The following is a 14,097-nucleotide window of genomic DNA, read 5'->3' as shown; positions in this document are numbered from 1 at the left end:
GTTTTAATGTATTACACGTACATTGGCTTTTGATCCTGAAATATTTTCAATAAAATCTTTTTGTGCAAACTATACCATGATGAAAAAGTACACCCCCACTTTGACAACTATTGTCGGTAGCCTTCATAAAATCGTAATATCAAAGGTATAGACTTCCCTGTGGTTGCTAATGAAAGCAAGAATGAAGAAAAATCAAGACGTGTTAATAAGATTTGTCGACATGAAAAAGCGTTCGACTGTGTAAATGTTGCAAGATGTACAAAATTATGAGGAAAAAGGGCTAAGCTATAGGGAAAGTTGGGTAATATAAAATACCAGCTTAGCGCCCGCTGCTTCGCTCGTGTAGTAGCTTGTATGGCCGGCAGAATTTTTCATTTTTTGTTTTTATTTAATCGAATTTTTTATGTTGTTCACAAATTTAGGCTATATAGGCATGGTCTTTACCGAATGTACGTCAGACCAAAAAGCTATTCTGGTAGCTGGACTCCAAAGTTTTGTTAATCATGCCTTTTGCGTTCTTGTGGAGATATTCCTACAGCAACTTTCACCCCCTAAAAATATTTTGTTATATGTAACCGAGAAAAGAAATACCAAGTTTCATAAATTTAGCTTTAAAATTTTTATAATGTAACGAAATATTTTCTTTAAAAATTTCACCCCATACTGCACTCCGTTATGGGTTGAATTTCCACAAACACCGAAACACGTATTTTTTAATATTTAACCGAAAAGTGAAATACCAATTGACCTAGATGTAGTCATAAAAGTGCTTTAGTAGTTCTTTAGTAATTATATTTTCAAAAAATCTTTCACCCACTATTTTACCCCCTTAGCGATTGAATTTACAAAAACACTGAACATGTATTTTCTATTTTTTTAACTGAGAAACTAAATATCTGTTTTGATAGTTCCAGTTCCAAAATTACCTCAAGAGCGACATACTTTCAAAAAAGCCTTTCATCCTCTTTTTCATCCCTTGGGAGTGTAATTTCCGACAGTCGCTTCTTAAACGATACCTACAGTACACTGATAAGCCAAACATTTCGACAGCTGCTCACCGCGACCTTGGATGCCTCCTGGTGGGGTTACGGGCACGATATGCAGTAGCAAAAGTATGGAAGGAAGACACAGACGGAGGATCACCCAAGCGAAGATATGGACTGAAAATGGAGGTATGCCTTGAGATAAGCGACTTTGACAAACGGCAGATTATTATTACGCAGAGCTTGTGAACGAGTATCTCGAAAACGGCGAAGGTGGTCGAGTGTCCACATGCTAATGTCGTGTGCATCTACGGAATGAGGTTGGACAGTGAAAACTACTACTGCTGAAGGCAAGAAATTGTTTATAACACGGGCCTATGCTGTTATTAACTCGAGGCAAAATTCAACATGCAGTAGACCGGCCGCTGATTGTACAAAAAATGAATATTAATGTTTCTTTCACCCAGTGTTGTTCTGTGCTTGCTGCACCGGTTTGCGTCCTACGTTATAAAATTGAATACGGTGCTGAAGTTTAATTAAACATTTTCTTAAGAATTTTGTTATGTTGTGACAGCAAAATTATTCATAAATATAAATGCTCGTTGCACTGGTTTATAACTTTGTGCTATGATACTGAACACAGTGAGAAATTTTAAACCAATAAGTTTTTTTCTGTCATTGCTTTCATTTTTCCGAATATTATATGAATGAGTGTAACTTCTATTTCAGATCAAATTAAAATTGTTTTGTTGCCAATAAGTGAATAATTGTTGTATTGTTAACTGCCTCAATCGATTCCAACCGGTTATTTCTCCTTCGTGCCTAGCTGCACCCCACAATATATTTGACCTTCCAAGAATTAGCAGCTTTCAATGAGTTAATACTAGGTAAACATGTAAACTGCATTTGGATAGAACTTCCTTGACTTATGCAGAAAGGCATGAGGTATTCTGCTGCATCCATTTTCAGTAAGCTACGAAAAGAATTAAAAGATCTTAGCTGTAATCCCCACACTTTCAAGCCAAAGCTGAATAGTTTCTTATGTTTCACTCTTTCTGTTCTATCATAGAGTTCCTGGAAAAAATAAGCTAATTACTGTGTTTTATTCTTGATTATACTAATATTCACCCACCAGCTTGTCGTCGGCATAGGATTAGTGTAAATTTTATTTTATCCAGTGTTAACCTCTCTGATGTTAATTTCTTGTATTGACTCGTTACATGAACATGGAGGTTTGCTCCCGAATTTCTTGCTACGGAACTAGACATGTAAAATAAAAAAATAAGTTCGCAGTAAGAACAAGCGTCGGCTATGTTTTTCCACTGCTGCCAACCTACTTTTGCAAAACATTCACAGAAATAAGAGTATTTCAGGAGTCAACGACCTACCTCACTGTCAACTCAGTCTGAACTGGCTTTTGGTGTGCTTTACAAATGTAATATATTTAGGGGCATTCCTCTCCCCATCTGTTTCAGGGGTACGACATCACGAAAACGAAGTAGGAATGTGTACTTCATAGTAGAATTAAGCTTCCTGATTGTTAGCGCTATTTTAATTTTTTTTTCTTTTCTACACAAGAGCTTTTCTTTTTATATTAAGTTAGTCGGAATGTAGTTTTCACGACATTTAAAACAACATCGAATTGATAAGTAAAGTGCCTCATCTTACACGAAATTTTGTGCAGTTTCAAAATTAATCTTAGAGTCCATAATATCTGCGAAGTTATGGATAATTTAATATTTTGATTAATGTGTTATTAATATTAATTCCGCTGACGCGTTTACGTTACAGTATTCTGCGTCGATCATGATCTTTTGTCCTCTAACATTCGTTGAGTTTACGTTACTTTGAAACCAGGCGTTTAATTGAATTTAGGTATTGCACCACAACTTCTTTCGTTAATGCTTGATACACTTTTGGCATTAACCAAATGACTAGGTCCTCCATGACGCCTATTATCCAATTATGATCTTTATTTGTTATAAATGCTCAGTTCATGACAACAAAATATGGAGTGACGAATTTAACTTTTCTCAACGTTGGAAATATGGATTTCTTACAGGAATCCTAAAACACAAATTCAGAAAGATTTTGTGGTATCTATGGAACCAGCGAGCAATAAGCAATGTTGTGCTGTTGTTGTAAACAGATGTTATGTGCAAAAAAGTAGAATTTACGAGATAAAAATTTGGTTAGAGTCAAATAGTCTGTTGAAAGGTGCCAGGATTGGCTTTGTTTTAATGAACGATATTGGATATTGATTCAGCACGCTACTATCTCTTATCTTTTTCTTTTCATCTTCTGTGAACAAGATATATACATCTGTGACGGTGACAGGATTTTGTGCAGCCTTCATCGAAGACCGGTTCTCTAAACATATCCAACAGGGTTTCATGAGAACGACGTTACTTTTCTTCCAAGGATTCTCTTTTAAAATTCCTGAACATTCTGCTACGCTTTCGTATGTTTAATGCTGACCGAGATCGACCATAGAAGTGCGCCTCTGAATGATTCCAATTGCCGCTATCATGCCTAGTAGATAGTGACGTCAAACAACGTTAACAGTAGGACATTAGCAGCTAGCTCAGTTAAGACCAACCTATGCAGCAGTTAGAAATATTGCAGATTGTGGGCTCTTGATCTACATTTCGACTGCGTTCTTTAGGCAGCGCTTATTGTCATTAGTACATCTAAAAAGAGAATCAGTAACATTGCATTACATGGAATATGAGTGAGGTCTGTCCTGTAGCATGATGTTGTATTCGGTTCAAACGCTTGGCGCTGGTCGATAACAGTTAGGTTAATGCTACATATTTTAATGTAAGAATTAGTCGACGTCTGTTATCAAACGTAGCTTTTCCTTAATACATCCGAGTTGCTGGATACTAATTCCTTCAGATCCTTGTTCGAATTACTCTAAAATCCAAATTAAGAAGAAAACAAGAGAAAAAAAGGAAACGCACACACAACAAAATGAGAATGGAAATTCCAGCAGGTCAGTGATGTACAGTTCAGAAAAAAGAAAACGAGATTATAATTTGCCTTGGTACTTACCGTTTTCCCACGTTAAGTGACCGCTGGAACAAACGAACCGAACTTCTTGTAGCCGAAATCCTGGAGCAGAAGAGAATAAACACATTGAGAATAATGAGATTAAGTAATAGACAGCCAACACGAACGTAATTCTTTATACAGGCAGTAATGGTACAAACGATGTACACTAACTTTCAGATTTTTGGACATTTTTGTTCCTAAATCAGACTAAAAGTTGTAAATAAATAGCTTCCATAACAGAAAAGATAGTGAAGCTACTTTTGTCCATAGTGTTTATGTCATAAAACTTCGTTCTTATCTAGATCATGAAGGACGGGGAAATTTCAGTTCAACTGGTATTGCAGTAATACTCGGAATTCTTCTTAATGAAGCAGCTATCCTGCATTTCACCTGAAGTACCTCAAAGAAAACTATGAAAAATTGTGTGTTGCCGGACGCATGAATGAACCCAGCTTCCGAATAAGCGTCCGTATCTTGACTACCGCGAATCTAAATTAATGTACATCAGGTACCGATTACGGTAACTCCACAAAATGGTACAAGCAAAATGGTTCAGTATATCTAACGTGGAAGGTGGCGCAGTGGTTGGCAGACTGCACCAGCATTCGGGAGGACGACGGGTTCAATCCTCTTCCAGCCATCCAGATTTGGGTTTTCCGCTATACTCCCAAATCGGTTCAGTCAAATGAAGGGATTGTAGCTTTGAAACGGCACGGCCGATTTCCTTCCCCATCTCTGAAACAATCCGAGCTTGTTCTCAGTCTCTAATTACCTCGATATCGACGAGACGTTAAACCCTAATCGTCTCCTCTTCCTTCATTATACACAGAAGTGAGATAAAAATTTTGTTCCCATCGGCAGTTCTCAGGAGCTGCCAATCTTAAATAGGGAAATGTTGCCCATGTTTTCAGAAATACAACGCCATATAAGAAGTTTCAACTGTGGTAAAGTACAGTAACGACATAAACATTTACTTTGAAGATCAACCCGTATGTAATATCAGAAAGTGGAACAAAATCATCTATTCATTCTCTCAGCGATCACACCGGCACCGAAACGGAAGATAACAGACAGAAGATCGAAATACTCAATTCACCGCGGAAGGTCGTAACGCTTTTCTTCCTTTCAATCGTCGTCCGAACGTCGAAACTGCAGACATTGAGATAACCGATCGCGGTTGAAAAGCAGCTACAATCGCTTCGTAGTGGAAAGGCGTCAGGGCCAGATGAGATACCTGTAAGATTCTATAAAGATTATGCGAAAGAACTTTCTTCCCTTCTAGCAGTAATTTATAGTAGATCGCTTGAGCAACGAAAGGTACCTAACGACTGGAAAAAAAAAAAACGCAGGTCATTCCCGTTTTTAAGAAAGGCCGTAAGACAGATCCACACAATTGACGTCAATCTCTTGTAGAATTACAAAAATGTCTTATGCTCAAGAATTATGACGGTTCTGGAAAATGAAAATCTCCTTTATAAAAATCAACATGGATTTCGCAAACAGAGATCCTGCGAAACTCAGCTCGCTCTGTTCCTCCATGAGATCCACAGCGCAGTGGACAACGGCGCTCAGGCTAATGCCGTGTTCCTTGATTTCAGCAAGGCATTTGATACCTTCCCGCACTGCCGTTTAATAAAAAAAGAGCTTATGGAGTATCGGAACAGACTTTTGATTGGATTGAAGATTTTCTTGTAGATAGAACTCAACACGTAGCTCTTACCGGAACTAAATCGACAGATGTAAAGGTAATATCCGGAGTACCACAGGGAAGTGTGACAGGAGCGTTGCTGTTTACAATATATATAAATGATCTATAGAAAGGGTTGGATCGTCTTTGAAGGCTAATCGCAGATGATGTAGTTGTCTATACCAAAGCCGGCCGCTGTTGCCGAGCGGTTCTAGGCGCTTCCGTCCGGGACCGCGATACTGCTACGGTCGCAGGTTCGAATCCTGCCTCAAGCATGGATGTGTGTGATGTCCTTAGGTTAGTTAGGTTTAAGTAGTTCTAAGTCTAGCGGATTGATGACCTCAAATGTTAAGTCCAGTAGTGCTTAGAGCCATTTGAGCCATTTCTATACCAAAGTAGTAACGCCAGAAGACAGTAAGAATTTGCAGAGAATTGATGAATGGTGCAGGCTCTGACAGTTGACCCTGAACGTAAATAAATGTAACACATTGCGTATACACAGGAAAAGAAATCCAGTACTATACAGCTACACTATTGATGTCAAACAGTTGGAGACAGCGTCTGCCTTAAAATATCAAGAGGTATATATCCAGAGCCACCTTAAGGGGAATAACCACATAACACAGACAGCGGGAAAAGCAGATACCAGACTCAGATTCATTGGAAGAATCTTAAGTAAATGTAACTCATCCACGAAAGAAGTGGCTCAAAAGGCGCTTGTTCGCCCGATTCCTGAGTATTGTTCATTTATCTGAGACCCTATCAGGTAGGAGTGATAGAGGAGATAGAGAAGATCCAACGAAGAGCGGCGCGTTTCGTCACGGGATCGTTTAGCTGGCGAGAGAGCGTTACGGAGATGCTAAACAAACTCCACTGTCAGACGTTACAAGAGAGGCGTTGTGCATCACAGAGAGATTTACTATTGAAATTTCGGGACAGCACTTTTCAGAAGGAGCCGGACAACGTATTACTTCCCTCCATGTACGTCTCGCGTATTGACAACGAGGAGGAAATTCGAGAAATTAGAGCCAATGCAGTGGCTTACCGACAATCATTCTTCCCACTCACTATTCGCGAGTGGAACAAGATTGGAGGATTCAGACAATAGTACGGAAAGTACCCTCCACCACACACCATTAGGTGGCTTGCGGACTATGATGTAGATGTAGATGGATGCTGCCTTATTTATTATATCTATAAAGCAGGTATGATATTCTCCGTTGACAACAAGAAAACAACCGTAAACTCAGCAAGTTCGCATGTTGCACTCTAGAAATGTTGAATGAGTGCCCCTCTGGTTATGTGTCCAAGATGTAGTCAATTTCGTTCCATACGTTATGTCCTGCGAATGTCCATCACAGCAGGGTCAGGCGACCGATATGGGGAGGTGTTTAATTAAACACAGCCACATCAACTTCACCACTATACCAAATGCAGCGATAAGGAGAGTTCGTTGCTTAGGTAGCGAAGAACAACGATGCTCCAGTTAGGGGGTGCCGTGTCTTGTTGAATGACTAACTAGCAGTTAGTTGTGGAAACAACCACAACTGCATCATATCAGGGTAAGGGGCAACCATTATAGTCTCCTACAGAAGAAAAAGGCCAATACAGATTCGTCTGTGAGATTGAACATAAAACATTAACCGTCGGCGAATCTCGTTCATGAGCCACAATTTCATGAGGTTTTTCAGTGCGATGACGACTAAGCTTTCCAGACAAATGGGAAGGCGCCTCGTCGCTGAAAGCTTTGAGCTGAATCATCCTCAAGTGCTTCCTGCTTATTGATGCAAAACTAAAGGCACCGGGCCTGAGCTTAGAGATTTAAGTGTTGCAGAATTGTAGACGGTACGGTGTGAAATGTAACCGCCGTCGCAAAATCTTCCACACAGTTTGCTGCGGTATTCCAAGGTCGTGGCTTGTGTGGGCCATTGTCTTTTTTTGGAATGCTAACCAAATTTTTCCTCATCCTCTGCACGGTTACATCTGGCACACTTGTTCGACGGGTACTTTTCTGTTTACAGACACAGCCAGTGTTCCTAAATTGTCTGTAGCAAAGCACAATGCTGTGCTTACATAGCGGTTTGTTCCATAACTCCTCCTATAAGAGATAAATATCTCGCATATTCCAATATACAAAAATTCTTTTTTTTTTTTTTTTTTTTGCTTTGTCGCCATTTTGTCAAGGCACTACACTCGTAACACCAACTGGTGGGCACAATGCACACTCAGCGAGTTATTCGTGCATCGCATAATGCTTTGGTAAATATAGTACTTTGAAAACAAATGTAACTTTTGTAGTAGTTCTACCAAACAATGTAAAACTCACGATGGAATAATGACAGTTTTATGAAAAGGATAGTTGCTACTGACCATACAGCGGACAGGCGCATTTAAAAAGACTATCAAAATAAAGTCTCGTCCCACATCAGAATAGACGACAATCACACACACACATACACACACACACACACACACACACACAAGCACGCACGCAACTCACACACACATGACCACAGTCTCTCGCTGTCAAGGCCAGACTGTGGCCTTGGGAGCCGGAGACTGTGGTTACGTGCGTGCGAGTCTTTTTGTTGTGTATCTGCGATTTAGCTTCTCCTCTATACGGTGTGTAGGAACTACGCTTTTCATAAAAAATTTTGTAGTAGCTATGTATTTTATCCTTGCTTCCTTTCGACTATTAACGACACTATTGCTGTCAATATTATCAAACGCTTTCTCTAAATGTAAAAGTACTATTAATGTGAATACGTCGTAGGGATAGTGTTGCCTCGCGAATTCATAGATTTCTTCGGAACCCAAATTATTTTCTCCAAGTCGACTTCTACCAAAAAATTTGGAAATTTGTGGCAAGGACTGTGGGACCAAACTGCTGAGGTCATCGGTCCCCAGGCTTACACACTAATTAAACTAACTTAAACTAACTTACGCTACGGACATCACACACACCCATGCCCGAGGGAGGAGTCGAACCTCCGACGGGAGAGCGGCACGAACCGTGACAGCCGGCCGGTGTGACCGATCGGTTCTAGGCGCTACAGTCTGGAACAGCGCAACCGCAACGGTCGCAGGTTCGAATCCTGCCTCGGGCATGGGTGTGATGTCCTTAGGTTAGTTAGGTTTAAGTAGTTCTAAGTTCTAGGGGACTGATGACCTTAAAAGTTAAGTCCCATAGTGCTCAGAGCCATTTGAACCATTTTGAACGAACCGTGACAAGACACCTCAGACCGCACGGCTACCCCACGCGGCTCGACTTCTGTCAGTCTCTACCATTATCTGCAAATAATTTCCATTAATATTTTTAAACCGTCTGTCAGCATCTGCTTCCTTTGAAACTGGTCTATTGCGTTATTCTTGACGTCTGAGTGTATTTCGTCTGTCGCAGACGCCTTCGATACCAAATGAAAATGTTTCGTGAATGTTGATGATGTGCTGCCAGATTAAAGGAGTGAATTCTTGAGGGGCAGGAACTGTACGCTTTACACAACCCTGTGTTCGTCTAGATGAGGTCTAAAGCTGCTACAAAGTCAAATTATCCCTGTGCAGGATAAGTAGGCATTGGAATAGAACCAAGTGAAACTTTGAAGACTGTCGTGATATTCGATATAGACATCGGACTGAATGTGCACTGCTGAAGCTGTGGCGGAGCGGTTCTAGGCGCTTCAGTCCGGAACCGCGCTGCTGTTACCGTCGCAGGTTCGAATCCTGCCTCCGGCATGGATGTATGTGATCTCCTTAGGTTAATTAGGTTTAAGTAGTTCTAAGTCTAGTGGAGTGATGACCTCAGAAGTTAAGTCCCATAGTGCTTAGAGCCATTTCAACCATTTGAATGTGAACTGCTAAAACATGAATGAAAACTCGATTGAACAGAATTCCGTGGGATCCGGGATGTGCGAGCGCGCTTGGACATGTTATGCAGCCAGTCTTGGTAGCGGCTCTGTTTTGCAACGCTGGTACAACTTGCGTGCGTGTTCTGTTACGAAACGCCATACAGCGTAAGACGAGTCAGCTTGCCAGATAGACACGCACGTTGCCGAGGAAGGACTGGACAGTCACGCGCCAACCAGAATCCCTATCAGTGGTTTCATCTCTCCAGCAATTATCAGACAATTACAGAGTATTTTCGCACGAGAGGTCTGAGGTGATCGTACCGGCGTTAACGAACATAAAATGTCTCGTTATTTATCAACTGCAATTATAAAGCAGCACTTCGCGTTCAGGCCCAGGGAGCTGCGTGAGACTGACCCATCGCTGACACACGCGTTGCCTTTGGAGTGATAATACGTTGATGCGAGGTACGTTTAGGCGCCTAATTCCGTCCCTCTTAATTTCGTCCCCCTAGGAGTTTCCACAGTTGGTAACTAATATTTAACTGCGTGCACGTGCGTGATGTTATTCCACTGTCCTGATAAGACAGTCTGTTGAGTCTAGCATGCTTAATTCCGGGTACGAGGGAATTAACTTATAAACGTTGACGTGAGTTGTCGCAGCCGTCTAAATAACAGCCTGCTACTCCTAGTGTTAGCATTGGATTGCGTTCAAATATTGCGCTGTATTTGAGTCGTAGTGTGGCGCTTGGACGACAGTCGCCGAAGTTAATGTTTCCTCTGCGTCATAAACTAAGCTGCATGGGCTGTTTGTCTTCTGGAAGAAGATTGTGACAGGTATTTCTTACCTTGAGAAGTTGCACTGGTTATTTCCACAACTGCAGCGGGCATTATAATAAATTGGCAGGGTTCGTAATTTCGTTCCTCTGGGTGTTCTGTTTCTAAAATTCTATTTCATTTGCTATTTGTAACGATTACTTTCCTATTTCTCAGATACGTTAAGCGAAACGGAGATAAATGGATTATGTAGCATATTTTTAGTTCTGTTCGGCGATGCCGATTGTAGTTTTGTTTTACGAGGGGTGTTCAATAAGTAATGCAACTCTTTTTTTTTAAACAGGTCGGTTGTTTCAAATGATTCAAATGGCCCTGAGCACTATGGGACATAACATCTGAGGTCATCAGTGCCCTAGACTTAGAACTACTTAAACCTAACTAACATAAGGACATCACACACATCCACGCCCGAGGCAGGATTCGAACCTGCGACCGTAGCAGTCGCGCGGTTCCGGACTGAAGCGCCTGGAACAGCTCGGTCACCGCTGCCGGCTTCGTTTTATCCGGGATTGCAATACACCACGTTACTACCTACTCTTTTGCCCAGACAACTCCACTGTCGACATAATTTCCATTCAATGGAACAGCCTCATGCCTCCTTACCGGCAGGGCCTACAGAGTGGTATGCGTGCTACCACTCTACTGGCCGACGTCGGAGTCTGCCCGAATAGCCTCCCCGTCATTCACGTACTACTCCCTGCGAAGTGCATCAAAAATGTTCAAATGTGTCTGAAAATCTTATGGGACATCACTGCTAAGGTCATCAGTCTCAAAGCTTACAGACTACGTAACCTAGGTTATCCTAAGGACAAACACACACACTCCTGGCCGAGGGAGGACTCGAACCTCCGCCGGGACCAGCCGCTCAGGGAAGTGCATCGATCATCGGGCTAAACAGATGGAAGTCGGAGGGCTCGAGATCCGGCTGAAGGTTGGACGAGGCATCTAGCGGGCACACATATATGTGTAGCGCAGCTGGTGGACGTGTGTCTCAGCACTACCGGCAGAGACGTCCAGATGTGCAGCGAAGTGTTTTTTTTTTTTGTGATCCATCGATCATCTCGAGTCAGAGCGTCCTCATGTGTGAGGCCGGCTGGCACCGGGAGATCGGACAGGTTTGCGCGACCTTGTTGCGATAATGAGAGACGTCTCATCCAACAACACACCGTCCTTTCTCTGTATGCCCATCTTTTCAGAGATGGTAGCGGGACTCGACTGTTCGATACAAGATGTCAAATCAAACACCTCTCAACCGTCTAGTTTCCAAACTCATTGTATTTGGCTACCAATTTCGACTATTTACTACGCCATCTTCAGGCCCCTGACCGACATGTAGGTAGATTCAAAACAGGGGCCAGAATTCGAATACTGGTGTCTGTAGATTTCCGAGCGCTTTAGCACGCAGGAATCTACAGATATTAGCATTCGAATGCTGGCCACTGTTTTAACCAGTTGGTCAGGGGTCTGAAGACAGCTTACTAAATCGACGAAAAGCCGAGCGGTCTAAGGCTCTGTGGTCACGGACTGTGCGGCTGGTCCCGGCGGAGGTTCGAGTCCTCCCTCGGGCATGGGTGTGTGTGTTTGTCCTTACGATAATTTAGGTTAAATAGTGTGTAAGCTTAGGGACTGAGGACCTTAGCAGTTAAGTCCCAAAAGATTTCACACACATCTGAACAAATCGACGAAACTGGTAGCCAAATGAAATACGTTTGAAAACTGGACGGTTGAAAGGTGTTTGGTTTGACACCCTCACCGTTCTTTGGTTCACTACCAGGTTTCCGTAGACATCCTGCGAGCGCCAATGAGTACCTGCGACGGTCTGCCTTCCCGCCAAAAGAAACTCAATGAAGCTTTCTGCTTGGAACGCACCTCCGTTCCAGACGCCATTTTGAAGCGAACGTATAGCCTCCTATCGGACCTGAAGCGGGAGTATTCCATGATGTCACACTACAAATTTCGCAATTTCTTCAACAGAAATTGGCGGAGAAAAATGTTTTACATCCGGCACAGCAGAATGGAGTGCTCAGAACACTGGTGGACAAAGCACAAACTCTGTCAGATCCTGATAGTTTGGCCACAGAAATAGAACACTTACGATCAGCGTTCAGCAGGAATGGGTACTCCTCTAGAGATATCCAAAAGGCGCTTGAACCTGCCAATCAGCCAAAGCATCCAGTAGAAGAACCAGAAGAGGCAAAGAAGATGCCATACCTGCCATACGCCGGACCTATCTCTGCCAAAATCAGTAGGATTCTCCAGAAATATGACATCAAGAGCATATTTTGCCCTCCCATCAAAATTGGGACTATGCTGGGGAATGTAAAAGATGACGCAAGCCAGGTATTTACAACATACCATGCCAGTGTGGGATGTCATACATTGGCCACACCACCAGAACTGTGAACATCAGCTGTAAAGAACACCAGAGACATATTACACTCAGAAAGGCAACAAAATCAGCCATGGCAGAGCATTGTCTGGAACTTGGTCATTCAATGGATTACAGTGACACCAAGATTGTGACACAGAACTTAAGATTTTTGGACAGTCTCATTAAAGAAGCCATTGAGATTAAGGTCACAGACAATCTAATCAACCGTGATTCGTGATACCAAATCAGCACTGCCTGGAATCCAGCGCTTGAGCTTGTGAAAATTCAACGCAGGATACTCGGAGATTCTACAAGAAATAGAAGTGGAGACCGAGTGAACAGCCGTGACACAAGGTGTCGGACATTAGAGACCAGATTTGACACACCCGATGAACTCGACTTCAGAAGACGGCCAGGCCGGGCGCGGACGGCGGTCGGAACACCTGCGACTGGAGGGATCCATTGAAGACGAGTCTGGAGGGCGCGGACCACATACGGAACACTCGGCGCGGACCGATTAGGGAACGCCCAGCTCCGTCCAGGCATAAATACTGGACTCGATCGACCCAAGGACCAGTCTCAGGTAGCACCTGAAGAAAACAGCGAGGCACGCTATTAAAATATCGTGCAAGAACTACGCAAACACCCGGCTGGATTCCCGAATATCCAAGATGTCATGTATTACATTACTTACTGAACGCCATTCGTATATTTGTTGACTATGGCAGTCTGGCTTATTACATTAGGATACGTTTTAAACGTATATGTGAAGTTGGTCGCTACGGAAATCGATAGTCTGATGACAGTATTTGTGGCCCACTACCCTTCGTAGTGTTGCTAATTTCAACAGCTGGCAATTTTGCGGATAGCAGGTAGCCAGAGAGCGGCTTTGATCCGAGAGGATCGGTTTTTACACCAGACTACGAAAGCCTCAGCGCCACGCGGAGGTATGCACAACAGCGCGCGGCGCGCGCTCAGCACGCAGGACAGGTAGGCGGGGCGGCCGGCTGGCTGGCTCATCGCTAGCGGGCCAGCGCGGCGCGAGGCGTCCTGAATACGGCGGGCAGCGGCCGATGCGACGCGACGGCTCGCCCGCGACCGCCGACCTCGTTGGCTGGCGGCGGCACTTGCACGGCTGCGCGGCTGCAAACACTGTCTCGTTTTAAGTCTAAAGTCCACAAAAACTCGTGTGAAGGCAACGAAACAGAAATCTGTATTGGTTAGCAGCCATGTTCCACCAGTTTGGAGATGGTACACCGTCCGTGCAAGAAGTCCAGAGCTTTATTTCATTCCTGGCGCGTAACTGACGTCAGTACGAATGGT

General features: G+C 43.1%; 1 protein-coding gene across 1 annotated transcript in view; it reads right to left on the bottom strand.

Moving 5' to 3' along the window:
• LOC126354097 (ABC transporter G family member 23-like) overlaps positions 1-14,097 on the bottom strand; it is a 500,698-nt gene that overhangs the window by 370,531 nt on the left and 116,070 nt on the right. Inside the window, exon 2 of the mRNA XM_050003484.1 lies at positions 4,038-4,097. The gene's annotated coding sequence lies outside the window, so the exon portion shown is untranslated. The remainder of the gene's footprint in view (positions 1-4,037; positions 4,098-14,097) is intronic.

This window comes from Schistocerca gregaria, chromosome 3, assembly GCF_023897955.1.
Source record: "Schistocerca gregaria isolate iqSchGreg1 chromosome 3, iqSchGreg1.2, whole genome shotgun sequence".
Taxonomy (NCBI): domain Eukaryota; kingdom Metazoa; phylum Arthropoda; class Insecta; order Orthoptera; family Acrididae; genus Schistocerca; species Schistocerca gregaria.
The sequence above is the reverse complement of the archived record's forward strand: the minus strand, read 5'-3'. Positions and strand labels throughout refer to the sequence as shown.